Consider the following 16,847-nt stretch of genomic DNA (forward strand, 5'->3'; position numbering starts at 1 on the left):
GGTTTGATGTGGATGGATGTGTGAAGCTGGCCATTGGACAGATGGAGGTCAACATCAAGAAAAGTGGCATGGGATTTGGAGTAGGACCAGGTGAATCTGATGGAACCAAAGGAGTTGAGGTTGAAGAGGAAATTCTGGAGTTCTTCTTCACTGTGAGTCCAGATCATGAAGACGTCATCAATAAATCTGTACCAAACATTGGGTTGGCAGGCTTGGGTAACCAAGAAGGCTTCCTCTAAGCGACCCATAAATAGGTTGGCATATGAGGGGGCCATCCTGGTACCCATGGCTGTTCCCTTTAATTGTTGGTGTGGCTGGCCTTCAAAAGTGAAGAAGTTGTGAGTCAGGATGAAGCTGGCTAAGGTGATGAGGAAAGAGGTTTTAGGTAGGGTGGCAGGTGATCGGCGTGAAAGGAAGTGCTCCATTGCAGCGAGGCCCTGGATGTGCGGGATATTTGTGTATAGGGAAGTGGCATCAATGGTTACAAGGATGGTTTCCGGGGGTAACCGACTGGGTAAGGTTTCCAGGTGTTCGAGAAAGTGGTTGGTGTCTTTGATGAAGGATGGGAGACTGTATGCAATGGGTTGAAGGTGTTGATCTACGTAGGCAGAGATACATTCTGTGGGGGCTTGATAACCAGCTACAATGGGGCGGCCGGGATGTTTGGGTTTGTGAATTTTAGGAAGTAGGTAGAAAGTAGGATTGCGAGGTGTCGGTGGGGTCAGGAGGTTGATGGAGTCAGGTGAAAGGTTTTGTAGGGGGCTTAAGGTTCTGAGGATTCCTTGAAGCTCCGCCAGGACATCAGGAATGGGATTACTTTGGCAAACTTTGTATGTAGTATTGTCTGAAAGCTGACGCAATCCCTCAGCCACATACTCCCGACGATCAAGTACCACGGTCGTGGAACCCTTGTCAGCTGGAAGAATGATGATGGATCGGTCAGCTTTCAGATCACGGATAGCCTGGGCTTCGGCTGTGGTGATGTTGGGAGTAGGATTAAGGTTTTTCAAAAAAGATTGAGAGGCAAGGCTGGAAGTGAGAAATTCCTGGAAGATTTGAAGAGGGTGATTTTGAGGAAGAGGAGGTGGGTCCCGCTGTAAAGGAGGATGGAACTGTTCCAGGCAGGGTTCAATTTGGATAGTGTCTTGGGGAGTTGGATCATTAGGAGTGGGATCAGGATTATTTTTCTTCGTGGCAAAGTGATATTTCCAGGAGAGACTATGGGTGTAGGACAGTAAATCTTTGACAAGGACAGTTTGGTCGAATCTGGGAGTGGGACTGAAGGTGAGTCCTTTGGATAGGACAGAGGTTTCGGATTGGGAGAGAGGTTTGGAGGAAAGGTTAACTACTGAATTGGGGTGTTGTGGTTCCAGATTGTGTTGACTAGAATTTTGAGGTGTTGGGGGGAGTGGAGCTGGAAGTGGGAGATTGAGTAGATGGGAGAGACTGAGTCTGTGTACAATGAGAGGAGGTTGAGGTTTGTTGGAAAGGTTGTGGAGGGTGAGTGAGTTGCCTTTCTGGAGGTGGGAAACCAGGAGATTGGATAGTTTTTTGAGGTGGAGGGTGGCATGCTGTTCTAATTTGCGGTTGGCCTGTAGGAGGATGCTATGAACAGCTGGTGTGGATGTGGGAGAGGAAAGACTGAGGACTTTGATTAGGGATAGGAGTTGACGGGTGTGTTCATTGGCTGAGTCGATGTATAGGTGAAGGATTAGGCGGTTGAGGGCTATGGATTGTGCAGTTTGGAACTGGTATAGGGACTGATGGAAAGAAGGATTACAGCCAGAGATGGGAACTTTAAGTGTGAGGCCTTTGGGGGTAATGCCAAATGTCAGACAAGCCTGAGTAAATAAAATATGGGAGCATAATCTGGCTAGGGTGAAGGCATGTTTGCGGAGGTAATGTAAATAAAATTTAATGGGGTCGTTGTAGGGATGGTGTGAGGTTGACATGGTATTGGAAGGTGGAAAGGGTAACATGAGGCTAAAGTGAAAATTCTATGTGGGAATGACCAGCAACAAACTGACCATTTCTATGAATGGACACAGACAGACAGTGTTTGTTGGTAATGAGGATCACCCTGTGGCTAGACATGCCCCGGTGCACGGCCAGCACATCTTGGCACAGTGTTACACCTACCGGGTTATCTGGATACTTCCCACTAACACCAACCTATCCGAACTCTGGAGATGGGAACTTGCTCTTCAATATATCCTCTCTTCCTGTTATCCACCAGGCCTCAATCTCCGCTAATTTCAAGTTGCCGCCACTCATACCTCACCTGTCATTCAACAACATCTTTGCTTCTACACTTCCGCCTTGACTGACATCTCTGCCCAAACTCTTTGCCTTTAAATATGTCTGCTTGTGTGTGTGTGTGTGTGTGTTGTTTTTTTTTATTTATTATGCCTATCTACCAGCGCTTTCCCATTCGGTAAGCCATCAAAAAGTTTGTTATAAATAATCCACTACAGTTCAAAAGGAACAATGACATTCATAATTACAATACCAGGAGGAAAAATGACATTTATTACTCCACATTAAGATTGCCTTTAGCACAAACAGCAATGCACAGTGCTAAAACAAGACTTTTGTTCACTTACACAGTGATATAAAATGTCTTGATAATGTCCTGACAAATGATCATGGTAGTGAGTGTTATATTAAAATTTTCAACCTTTTTTTTATGTTACACTTTCTGACATGTTCCACACCCATGAGAATCATTTCGTTTTTTGGGTCTATGGAATGAAAACTGAATCTAGTCTTATCTAATTTAACCACACAGTAAAATTTGAAAATAAACTGAGAAAGTTTCTCCTTGACAACTTCTGTTTCATAGAATAATTTCTGTTACGGTAATGTGTAAAAAGTGGTTGGTAGGAATTACTGACTGACATCTGTATATCGTGTTCCTTTTCGTAAGATAGAAATGTTCAGAATGTAATCATACATACAAATGAGTTTGTGATATGAATGTAAAATGTCTCATTCCACATCATTTATATATATCATGTAAAATGATCCATGGAACAGGTAACTAACTAACTGACACAGGTACTCTTAGAATCAGCAGTGAGCAGCATTTTGTAGCTTGTGCCCTAGAAGCAGAAATTAATGACAAGGTCATAGTTTTACGTTTTATTTCATGAAGTGCAAAATGTAAAATTTTTGCCCTTCACAAAATGAAAAAAAAAAAGTACTATCTTATGGCTATATATCAATGAGTCATTGTTGAAATCGGCTAACTCATACAAATACCTGGGTGTAACACTTTGTAGGGATATGAAATGGAATGATCACGTAGGTTCAGTTATGGATAAAGCAGGTGGCAGCCTTCGGTGTATGGTGGAATACTGTATAAGTGCAATATGTCTACCAAAGAGATTGCTTAGAAATCACTCGTGTGACTGGTATTAGAATACTGCTCAAGTGTGTGGAATCCATACTAGATAGGACTAACAGGGGATACCAAACGTGTACACAGAAGGGCAGCACAAATGGTCACAGGTATTTTTAATCCATGGGAGAGTGTCACATAGAAACTGAAGGAACTCAACTGGCAGACTCTTGAAGACAGATGTAAACTACCGCAAGAAAGTCTGTTAACAAAGTTTCAAGAATCGGCATTAAATGATCACTCTAGAGATATCTTACAACCCCCTATGTAATGCTCACATAGGGATCTTAAGGATAAGATTAGAATAATTACTGCACACACACAGAAGCATTCAAACAATCATTCTTCCTGCATCCTGCACTTCACACATGAATTGAATAAGAAGGAACCCTAATAACTGGTACAATCGGACGTACCCTCTGCCATACACCTCACAATGGTTTGCAGAGTATACAGGGTGTTACAAAAAGTTACGGCCAAACTTTCAGGAAACATTCCTCACACACAAAGAAAGAAAATATGTTATGTGGACATGTGTCCAGAAACGCTTACTTTCCATGTTAGAGCTCATTTTATTACTTCTCTTCAAACACATTAATCATGGAATGGAAACACACAGCAACAGAATGTACCAGCGTGACTTCAAACACTTTGTTACAGGAAATGTTCAAAATGTCCTCCGTTAGCGAGGATACACGCATCCACCCTCCGTTGCATGGAATCCCTGATGCGCTGATGCAGTACTGGAGAATGGCGTAGTGTATTACAGCCGTCCACAATACGAGCACAAAGAGTCTCTACATTTGGTACCGGGGTTGCGTAGACAAGAGCTTTCAAATGCCTCCATAAATGAAAGTCAAGAGGGTTGAGTTCAAGAGACCGTGGAGGCCATGGAATTGGTCCACCTCTACCAATCCATCGGTCACCGAATCTGTTGTTGAGAAGCGTACGAACACTTCAACTGAAATGTACAGGAGCTCCATTGTGCATGAACCACATGTTGTGTCGTACTTGTAAAGGCACATGTTCTAGCAGCACAGGTAGAGAATTCCGCGTGAAATCATGATAACGTGCTCCATTGAGCGTAGGTGGAAGAACATGGGGCCCAATCAAGACATCACCAACAATGCCTGCCCAAACGTTCACAGAAAATGTGTGTTGATGACGTGATTGCACAATTGCGTGCTGATTCTCGTCTGCCCACACATGTTGATTGTGAAAATTTACAATTTGATCACGTTGGAATGACGCCTCATCCGTAAAGAGAACATATGCACTGAAATGAGGATTGACACATTGTTGGATGAACCATTCACAGAAGTGTACCTGTGGAGGCCAATCAGCTGCTGATAGTGCCTGCACACACTGTATATGGTACGGAAACAACTAGTTCTCCCGTAGCACTCTCCATACAGTGACGTGGTCAACGTTGCCTTGTGCAGCAGCAACTTCTCTGACGCTGAGATTAGGGGTATCGTCAACTGCACGAAGAATTGCCTCGTCCATTGCAGGTGTCCTCGTCGTTCTAGCTCTTCCCCAGTCGCAAGTCAGAGGCTGGAATTGCCCCGTGCTAATCCATAGATCAAATGGGCATCTGCCAACTCCGCATTTGTAAACATTGCTTTGACTGCAAAACCACGTTCGTGATGAACACTAACCTGTTGATGCTACGTACTGATGTGCTTGATGCTAATACTGTAGAGTAATGAGTCGCATGTCAGCACAAGCACCAAAGTCAACATTACCTTCCTTCAATTGGGCCAACTGGCGGTGAATCGAGGAAGTACAGTACATACTGACGAAACTAAAATGAGCTCTAACATGGAAATTCAGTGTTTCCGGGCACATGTCCACATAACATCTTTTCTTTATTTGTGTGTGAGGAATGTTTCCTGAAAGTTTGGCCGTACCTTTTTGTAACACCCTGTAGATATAGATGTAGTTGAAACTTTCATGAGGGACAGCAAAGTGCGGTAATGGTGCAAAAAGCTTGAAGTAGGACATACAGACATTCATGATGTAGATGTAGAAGTTTGCAAAACATGGTTACATAGGCATGTTAGTTCTAGGGGGGGGATGTAATGCTATGGGAAGTGACGATTTAAGTGAGATTCTTTCATGATATTGCAGTCTGTGCACGGGACAGAAAAAAAAGTTGAGTTGATGGGAAAAATTAGGACCTTTAAGGCATGACTTTCAGTGCTATAAAAGAAATGGAAAGGTTAAGGAAAGAGAAAGGTAACAAGAAGTTGGAAATGCTAGCAGGAAAAAAAGGCCACAGAAAGAGAACAGTAGAGAGAGCCTTCTCATTGGTACTGAAAACAGTTTGTCCTGCTACCTTATCTAGATAAGAATGTAACCATACATGTAGGTGTGGGCTAATCACAGCAGGCATTCAGCAGAAAAGCAGCAATTTCAGGAGAAAGTAGCAAAGAGGAGGAAAGTCCTAATAGTTAGTAGTCATGGAAGAGGTGTAGAACAGTTTTTCTGGGAAGTACTAGGGATTGCATGCTAGGTCACAATTTTTTATAATCCAAGTGCCAGTCTTACCCAAGTGATGGAGGATGTAGGTTATTTGGAGAATATGAATAAAGTGTAATACTGGGTAGAGCAGGAAGCAGTATTCTCAGGGACAATGGTTACAGTATCAAGAGTGACCTGCTAAATATAGCTTCAGCGACAACCTGTACAAATGCTGAAATGTTTCCTGTTCTGAGGCAATTTGACTGACCACAGTTGACCAACTCTGTGAGATAGGTCAATAACTTCTGTCAGGTGTTGGGTCGAACATAGGTTTGTTTTCTGTTGATGATATTTGACAAGTGGGGTTTTACGAGGCATGGACTACACTGTCTAGTCACATTAATGTGACCTCCTGCCAAAAGCCTGAATAACCACCTTTTGCAGTGGGGACTGCTGTGAGATGTGCAGGAAATGAGGCAATGATTTCTGGAAGGTACTAACAGGGATGTAAAGCTATGCTTACTCAAGTTCCATAGCTAGCTGTGCTGGATTTCTTGGCTGATGATCCGTGGCATGAAGAGCCCAATTGAGGTGGTCCCACACTCTCAATTGGGTTTAATTCCAGAGAGTCTGGTGTCCGGGGGAGTACAGTACACTCATGTTGACACCCTGCAAACTAAGCACGTACACTGTGAGCTGTGTGACATGTTGCATTGTTCTGCTGCTAGAGGCCACTGTACTAAAGAAAAACATACTGGATGTAGGGGTGGATATGGTCCCCAAAGATAGACACATGCTTTCAATTCGATGGAGCATAAAAGGCCACCTGTTGCCACTCACTCAGTGGGCATCCAGTTGTGGTATTGGCGTGCAAATTCCAGTCATCATTGCTGATAAATAGCAGTTGGTGTAAATGCTTGAACCAGGTTCCTGTGGAGGCTCATATGCAGCAATGTTTGCTGGACGTTCATGAGGAGACACTGTTGGTAGCCTCTTGCTTCATCGTGACAGTCAGTTGCACATCTGTTTGCCCATATGCATCTCCGCAGCCATTGTTCACCACTGTCGTGTATGACCCATGATGCACCACAACAACCTTGGACCGACTTTGGTAACGCCATTTTGCCATTGTAAAGGGACAAGCAGGGTGGCTGGACTGAATATTACAGCACTAAATATTAGTATACAACCCAAATACCAAATATCTCCCCTCTCTGTATATTTTACAAATGCATATTGCCACACACTACATGGCAGAATGCAATGTTAATGAAACCTGTGAAGCTTTGAGTAGCTAACCAAGTAACAGAGAAGTATTCAGAAGTAATTTATCAAGAAAAATTGTAAACAAACAGCATGTTTTCATATTTTGATAAAACCTGTGTGTTTCACAAAAACAACTTAAGATCAAACCAAGCAATACATTTGGAACTTAAGGAAATGTTAGCTACAAAATCCAAATTTTAATTAAGAAGAAAATCAACATTATAGGTTTTGCATTATTTGATACACCATTAAAATACTTGTTTGTACAGAAAATCATGAAATCTAAGATAATCATTATTATGTGCTAATTTGGTGATTTATTACATGTAAAACCACAGTAATAGAAACATAGGTAATTGGCTTTTTAATTACGAGCCTACAAAATGTATTGTAAATAGACATTATATTTTCATATTTTGTCAAAATCTGTTAACTTCATCAAAAACAGCTTAATGAGGATATCAAGGAATATGTCTGGAATTCATGAAATAGTCATCCACAAAAGCAAATTTGTAATTAAGAAGAAAATCAATATTTTGTATTTTGCATTATTGGATGAGATATAAAAGATTATTTTGCACAATAAATTCTGAAATTCACAATTACAACCAATATGTATCAATTTGGCAATTCAAAATAAGTACCAAGAAGGTTTAAAGTGGTGTTTAGTTTTTAAAAAACCTGGATCCAGCCTGCAAAGACAGGTTTACACCCTGGATTCTACATGGAGGACTGCCAAATGTGAGATTAGTATTCCAGTCTACTAAAATTACTTGTAATGACAAATACTTGTTTGAAGGTTCACTGCTGGTCATATGTAAAGTATAAACATTCATGCTTGATTTGTAGATGGTACATAATGCTATGCACACCATTGACCTGAAAGCAAATGATCATGCCATTTTGTATCAAATAACTCGCCCTTTTTCTGTAGTACGACAATGACTGTACTATTTCCCTCATTGTCCTTGCCCCCCCTACATTGACATACTTTATATGCCCTCCACTGCTAGTGCTGCCGCATGCTGTCTGTAAGTAGTTATTATGCAGTGATGTCAAACATAGGTGACCTGACTGTGTATATCTAAACAGTAACAGGAAAAAATAATTTAATAGGATAGATAAATAAAAAATCTACTCACCAAGTGGTGGCAGAACAAACTTAAAAGAAGGTTATAATTAGGCAAGCTTCCATAGCCAGTGGCTCCTTGTTCAGACAGAAGGGTTGAAGGGGAAGAAGAGGAGGTTGAAGGGAAAGGACTGGAGAGGTCTAGGAAAAATGGGTAGATTTTGGGAAAGTCACCCACAACTGCGGTCAGGTGAAACTTACAGCAAGGGATGGGAAGGGAAGTCTTTCCTTCTCATCCTGTTTGGTAAGTCTCGCCTGACCCACAGTTCTGGGTGACTTTCCTGAAATCTATCCCTTTTCCTAGACCTCTCCAACCCTTTTCCTTCACCTCTCTTCCTTTTCCTTCAACCCTTTTGCCTGAAGAAGGAGCCACTGGCTCGTAAAGCATGCCTAATTATAACCTTCTTTTATGTGTGTGCCACCACTTCGTTAGTAGAATTTTTATTTATCCATCCAATTAAATTATTTTGCCAGTAATAGGAAAAGGATGATAGCAGAATCTTCAAGAGGAGGACACCAAACCTCATGGGCAAATTCCTGTAGTCATTGTCATGACAGCAGCACTTTTTTTAGACTAATTCCGATTTAAGGTTATCTGTATTAAAATAATTAAATGTACCTGAAAATTAAGAGTTTAAAAATGTGAAGACAAAAGGAAGGTTAAAATACACAGATTGCAATAAAATATTACAAGGCTAAAAACTAAAACCAGTGAACTTCTGATTTCTCTAGATGAACTGCAGCCTGCAAGTCATGAAGATATATGTTTTTCTGAATATAATTTGATAATAGACAGAGGTATGCTGAATATGGATGGATATAATGTAGCATCCAGTTGCTGCATATTAGGTATAGTGAAAGGAGGAGTAACTATTTAAGTTAGGATGGGATATAAAAACTATGACACTTGTTGATTTTGCAGTGATCAGCATCTTGAAAATTGTGATGCAGAAGTACATTTTCATGAAATGTCAATAACCATAGTCAATATGCAGAGTCCCATCTGGAAATTTTCAATTATTCATGAAACAACATTCTGCATTATCAAATTTCTTGGTTATTAAGCAGAATGAGGTAATATTAAGTGGAAATTTAAATTTAATTTTTTAAGAGCATACCTATTCTAGGGTTATAACTGAGTCCCTTGGCATTTCATATAATCTGGATCCCCTCATATGATTTGCAACAAGAGTTATGGAAACCAGCAGCACTGCTTTTGACAACATTTTTATAGATGTATCAAGACTGCAAAGTTCTAGTGTAATTCCCATAGGTAATGGAGTGGCCTCTCAGACCATGATGCTCAATTTCCAATGTTCGGAGTGCATCACATAAGTAAAAAAATTGGAAAACTACCAGGGAGTCGACTTAAATCTGTGAAATGATTAAGCCAATGACTAATAATAGCATGGGTGCAGTTAAAATGCACTTTATTATTTACAGTGGTACAACCTCATAAAAGTTTAACAGGCCTAAAGCTCAGAGTACACTACTCTCCTCTCGAGATATTCCACTTGTGTCTGCCGCCACACTGGTCGAAGAATCTTATCTACTCCACTGCTGCTATAGCTGGTGAACTCTCCACAACACCTCCCCCCCCCCTCCCCCCACCGCCAACCCTGGGAGTGCAGAGCATTGGGGAAGGAGACAGTCAAGAGCCATCAGTGCTGTTAACCTCTCTGCACTGGTGCGTGTGACCAGCCGTGCCACGGCTGGCTGCAATGCATGACATGGCTGCACCGTTTCTTTGTGTGTGAGGGTAGAGAGCTCAATGACATTGACCTCACCACATTGAATATAGGTGGTGTTGCCTGAGGGGGGCAGAAGCCAGCATGACAGCCACAGTGGGAATGATCTGTGATGGTTTGTGTTGGTGCAGAGCTCATTTTTGCATGCGGCATGGTGGAGGAGCAGCAACATTAGCATCCGTAGGAATGGTAATAGGTGATTGTAGTGTTCTGTGGGCTGTCATTGTGACAAAACCCTCAGTCGATAAACTAGGTGTGATCGTAGCTGAATCTCCATCACTGTGGAGTTTATAACTGTGAGTAAACTGACTGGAGATAAAGCCTTTGTTGACTTTGCATTCCTTGTGCCTCTCTTCAACAATGAAAAAGTTATCTGCAGCTTGAACTGGATATCATCGAGCAGAAACTGCTGTAAATTGAGTTGTACCACAAATGTGGTGTAGGTGTTTGGAGTGAGTGACGCATAGTCCCGTTCTGAAATGATGCGAATGGTGGCATTGGTCTGAACGACTTCTACTTCATTGGTATGAGCGATGTTGCACAAGATCCAGGGCATGTTTAAAGTGGTTTGCAAAAACAGACATAATGTCTTATGGGATGACAGCAATGAGTGATTTTATAATGTTACTTAAAATCCGTCTTGATTGCAAATTTTTTATTGATATGACCGGTTTTAGTTCATTCAGAACCATCTTCAGATCTGTAAAAATAATGATACTAATTTACTATTTCACGGAAGCAAATCTTTTTCATCCTATCTAATCAACATCAAATGTACCAGAACGTATCTGATATTTCAGTTACAGGAGTAACCCGTCCAAATCCAGCAACTTTCACATGCTATGTCACATAAAATTGGTTGGCAGTGTGCACGTCATTTATATTAATTATAACACTATTACCGACAGGTGGCGTCTGGCACATTTGATACTTTCCATTTGCACATACTGTATTCAGTAGATCTTTTTTTATATTAAAAACACTTAATTAAAATATGTAGATGTCAAGCTTAAAATCTGTACTTATCAGAATTAAAAAACAGTAAAATTATCATTTTTATACGATCTAAAAAACATAGGGCGATTTATATATCTATGGTGCTGGTGTGAACTTGTTTTCCTCTACGGTCTGCTTCTGTGGTTCCCGCCATTTCGGTGTTGTGCCGCGGTTCACTGAGTCGTCTGATGTCCATCGCCGCGGGCAAGAGGGCTGCACAGGAGGGCCCCATCAACGATGCCAGGTGCTGCACTCATCTTCCGGCTTCTCCACCACGCACCATCTCTCATCCCTCGGCCTGGATCTCCACACACAACAGTTGTCATCTTAGTCTGTCATCATAAATGCTAAAATAGGCGTTATGATGGAATTCGCTTTGCTCGTTGAGGATTAAATCCGGATATTTATTTTTGTGGCTGTATATTTCAATTTCTTCCAAAATGTTAAGAAACCGTTCCTTATGAGCTCTATGCAAGATGTCTAAATTGTGTTCAATGTTCATGACTGAGTGCTTTGTCGCAGCCATATGCGCCCCAAAAGCTGTTTTGTTTTGAGAGTAGGTGTGCTCCCTGAATCTGGTTTCAAAGTTCCTGCCAGTCTGCCCTATATATTGTTTACAGCAGTCATTACATTTGATCTTGTATACATCTGAATCCTGAAATTTATTCCTACTATTACATATTCTATGCCGGAGCTTCAATTTTAACGTGTTATTTGTTCGGAACCCTATTTTAACATCGGATTTACGAAAGCATCTTTCAATTTTATCTGTAATTCTTCCATTGTAAGTAGGAGCTACATATTTTTTCTTATTGTTCCTCTTAACTGTGACTTGACTTCCTTCTATTTGTTCCATTTGCCTCTTTATCTTCCTATAAATATTCATCACCTGCTTACACGTATATCCATTTGCTACGGCCACTTGTTTTAAAATACTTAACTCCTTTTCTACTTCCTGTTGGCTTAGTGTCAATCTTAGTAGCCTGTATATCATCTAAGTAAAATATGCCCATTTTTGTCACGGTGGGTGACAAGAGCGCTCATTGATAACTAAATCTGTACACGTAGGTTTTCTGAATATGCTAAATTCATGCTTCCCATCTTTCTTTATTAGTGTCAAATCTAGGTAATCTATACGGTTGTTTTCTTCAAATTCCATGATGAATCTAATTTTCGGGTGTTGAGAGCTCATTTTTTTGTGCTAAGTATTCGGTATCATTTTTATCTCCTTTGTATAATAAAATGTAATAAAATGGAAGTGTCAACATATCTCCTGTAATATACAATTTTCTCAGCGATATTAGGATTTTCACAAAAAAAAAAAAAAAAATTGCATAGATGCAGGGATTACTCCTAATTACGCAAGAGTAAAAATCAGATATATGTCAAACATAGCACAAATAGTAAAACGTAAAAGTGAAGTATTATGGGTTAAAACTCAAATTCGAGAAGCATATAAAATGAAAGACAAGTTAAATAGAGAAGCTTCTTTATTGTATTTGAGTTAATTGCGGGATTTAGGTTATATTGCAGCCCTTTATTTAAAAGGTTCTGCTCATCCTTTGTTAATTTTATCTCAGTTAAGTTCACGACCCTCTCACAAAAAGTATGCAACTTTTTATACGCCGTTTCGTTATCAATATTAAAATCTACACCTGGGTTAAAAATCTTCTTCTGATGTCTGTTTAGAGTTAATTCTCGCTCCCTGTCAATTCTATTTTCAATCTCTCTGCTTACGTATGTGAACTGTAATGCTGATAAAATGTCACCTAAAATCAAGTGAAGATTAAAAGCTTCTCTATTTAACAGCTGTCCACATCGAGGTATATCAGCAACACCTGTCGGCAGCTGAGGGTTTCAATTAGTCATCATTTATTTCTGGGAAAAGTGTTCTGTTCTTTCGAGAACAGTTACTGTCTTCTATATATCATAGAAGTTATAAAAGTTCCATAAATGTCACTTCATCTGTAAACGTTATTTTAAAAATGAAAAAATCCACAGAATGTATTTTTTACTGTACTCTTGGCATGCACTGGTCCATGTTTCATCAAAAAATTGTCTGCTTTGGACATTTCGTTAGTTAAGCCCGCCGATCAAAGGTACTGCTTCAGCACACAGTGGCAGCGGTGGGGTTAGGAAGGTCATCCCTCCTAGCACTATATCAACTGTGCAGACAAGCGAAGAGTGTCGATCAGCAGTGGCGGCCCTTAGTCGCCACCAACTCCATCTCGTAGGAATGACGTCATTCAATTACGCGCCGCATTTTGTGCATCTTGCTGCTGACCAGTGGGACAATGAAGGCAGGCACGCACCATTGGAGCTGGGTTGCTGTGTGGGCACATGTGGTGTTAATCCACGCAATGGTTCTTCCATTCGTGAAAAATATAAAATACAGCAGATTTAGTCTTTTATATATCACTGCACACTGCAGCGTCCTAGGAGAAAGGTTCTGATTATCACATGTGTTGCGTTGTATGATGAAGTGTCCCTCTAGCATAAATGTAAATTGTCACTGTTTATTCACTAGAACATTAACAACTGACACAACTGAAGTTGGTCAAACAGTTTTGAAGTGGTTTACGGGTTGAATAACAACAAAAACGACTCAACAGTCCATTAAACTTACTTAGTGCAGTTATTTATGTGTTTATAAGCAGGCATTTATGAAGCGTCTGTGCTAATACAGTTGATTCTTTGCGCTGTTGTCACACTTGGTGTACCCACCCGGGGGCTCGCCACTCTGAGAGAGGGTTCGTGCCTGGCTACCACAGGGCCCCAGCCTTCGCAGCATCTCTTCCCTTCTGTGCCGCATGTCTATCCTCCTTCTATTCTTGTTCCCTTCCTGTGGTCAACACGTTTGGATGTTACTGTGAATGTTCCGCATTATCTGTCGCTGACATAAGAACAGTCTCACCACTTTCTTTCATTCCCTCTTCCTTTCCTTGTTTCCCTTCTCCTCTCATTCCTGTAGTTTGGCGTTTCAGGTTTCTCTTTCTCTGCTTCCTCCCCATGTGCTTTTGATGGCCGGCCAATGCATCTGCTGCGTAACAGGTGACTGCGTAATACGTAATTCCCAGCCCTGGGAGGAGAGGCAGGGTTTTTACATACCCCGTGGTACAGGCCAGGCCCAGGGAGATGTGATCGCCTGAGCTGCCAAATTCCCAAATGGTCCTTCAGTCAGGTGTTTCAAGGAGTGACCTGGGGTGTAAACAATCATGTAAGGAGGGTGTCCCCCTTTTAAAGCCCTGTGAAATCTTGCTCTCATTTAGAGGAATGTTACTTTGCTTTTGGAGACAATTTCAGATTTTCAAGCTCAGCAACTGCTTTCCATCTCCCTTCTCCATGGCTTCCCTGTTCGTGTCGAGGCCCATAGAACTCAGAATTCTTCCCGTGGTGTTATTTACACTATGCTGTTAGACAGTCTGACACAGGCCGAAATCCAATCTTACCTCTCTGATTAAGTTGCCAGGTGATGACAAAGGTAGATTTCTCATTAGTGCACATGCACATTCTTTTTCTCACCTTTGATGGAGTAGTGCTTCCATCCAAGATCAAAGTAGGCTATGAAATTACCACAGCCTGACCCTACATTCTGAACCCTATGCACTGCTACCAGAATGTCTTGTGACACGCACTCAAATGTGTAACCTGTGGCAGGCATGCATTTGAGGGCATCGTCCATCTCCTCTTTCGTGCTGTATCAACTGCAATGGCAGCCATGCTGCTGCCTCTTCAGATTGTCCCGTGAATCTTGATGAGTGGGAAATCCAGGTAAAGAAAAAACTACCTTACTGAGTCACCTGCAAGTTTTTGGCTATTCGCAAAACGTGCATTCTCCTGTCTGGCACTTAGTTCTGTTCTTGCTACCTCTCACTCCATGAATGACATGGCCACATAGGCATGTGACCTCAAATTCAGCTCTGAGATTGTGAAAAGGCCAAGTGTCAAGGTAGCGTCACCATCCCCCTGTCCAGCTGTGCAACAAGCCATCAGACTCAGCCTCAAGGAGTGAAGCCACCAGCTACACAACCGGTGGCTGGAAAGGACAAAAGGAGTTCTCCTGTGGAGACCTTCTACATCCCTCCAGCCAAACAATACCCCTTCATTTGTTCCTCCTCATGACTCTCTTCCAATGGAACATTTGTGGCCTTCTGTCCCACAAAGAGAATTTATGAGTGCTTTTATCATTGCAACGTCCCCTTCTACTCTGCCTTCAGTAAACAAAGTTGCATCCTCACGACAGCTTTGAGCTTTCACATTTCTCTCCAGCTCGTTTTGACCCCACCCCCTCCTGCTAAGGTCGGCATCCCATCTCCTGTGGGCATCATGCTGAATGAGATTCATAGTCAACACATCTCACTGACTACCCATCTTCAAATTGTTGCAGTTCACCTTTTCATTCCTCACCTGATGTTTTCCCTTTGTACCATTTATATCCCTCCAGTATTCGATGTCACCAGGGCAGACTTCCTTCAGCTTATTGGGCAGCTACTTCACCTGTTTATATTACTCGGTGACTTTAATGTGCATGATCCCCTAAGTGGGTTATCCCAGAAGTTGTCAGAGAGGTGCCCTTTTGGCTGATCTTCTTAATCAACTCACCCTCTTCTGCCTTAACACAGGAGCACACTCATTCCTCTCCGACTCCCCGCATACCTATTCCCATTTCGACCTATCCTTCTGCACTGCCCAGCTTGCCTAATGTCTTGACTGGTCCATTCTTTCTGACACCTACTCAAGAGACCATTTGCCATGTGCTGTCTATTTACTGACACCTACCCCATCCACGTATAAACCTAACTGGCAGTTTCCTGAGGCTGACTGGCAGCTTTATTTCTACCTGGCAACCTTCCGAGAACAAGATTTCCTCAGTTGTGATCATCAGATGGAATGTATCATAAACATTATCCTTTCTGCTGCATAACATTCCATTCCTCGCACTTCCTCTTTACCATGCTGTGTCCCAGTCCCTTGGTTGACTGAGGCATGTTGCAACGCAATTCGTGCACTGGAGACATGGTTTCCGCATCTATAACTGTGATCATATGATGGCAAAATGCATTCATTACAAACAGATGAGTGCCATTGTCATTGCTTTCTTCGGGATAGCAAAAATGCTAGCTGGATTTCATTCAGTAGTTAAACAGTTCCCCACCTTCCTCTGTCACATGGCCAACCTCAGACAGCTCTCTGGGACCAAGATCAATTTGTCAATTACCGACCTGACAGTAGCGGACAGTCATTGTGGACCCTATTGCTATCTCCAACACCTAGGACTGCCATTTAGCAGAAATTTTGATCTCTTCCCACTATCACCCTGCTTTCTCTCTCTCTTTCTCTCTCTCTCTCTCTCTCTCTCTCTCTCTCTCTCTCTCTCTCTCTCTCTCTCTCTCTCTCTCTCTCTCAAACACACACACACACACACACACACACACACACACACACACACAACACCAGTGTTGGCAAGGTGATGGAATGTGATTCATGCCCAACTGGTATGGCAGCTGGAGTCTCACCATTTACTGACAAATGCACACTGTGGATTTAGAGTGTGGTGTTCTGCAGTTCACTATCTCGTTATTTTGTCCACACATATTATGACTGGATTTCTTTGGCTATTCCAGACTGTGGCCGGGTTTTTGAGTTTGGAGAAGGCCTATAACCCCTGCTGGAGAACTGGTATCCTCTGTACCCTTTATATGTGGGGCTTCCATGGTTGCATGCCCTGTTTCTGTCAAGTATTTCTAAAAGACTGAGTTTTCAAGATGCGTGTGGTTTCTGCCTTGCCAGACACCGTTATCCAGGAAAATGGTGTGCCTCAGTGTCCCATCCTGAGCATCGTCCT

The sequence above is a fragment of the Schistocerca americana genome, chromosome 9 (genome assembly GCF_021461395.2).
Source record: "Schistocerca americana isolate TAMUIC-IGC-003095 chromosome 9, iqSchAmer2.1, whole genome shotgun sequence".
NCBI lineage: Eukaryota > Metazoa > Arthropoda > Insecta > Orthoptera > Acrididae > Schistocerca > Schistocerca americana.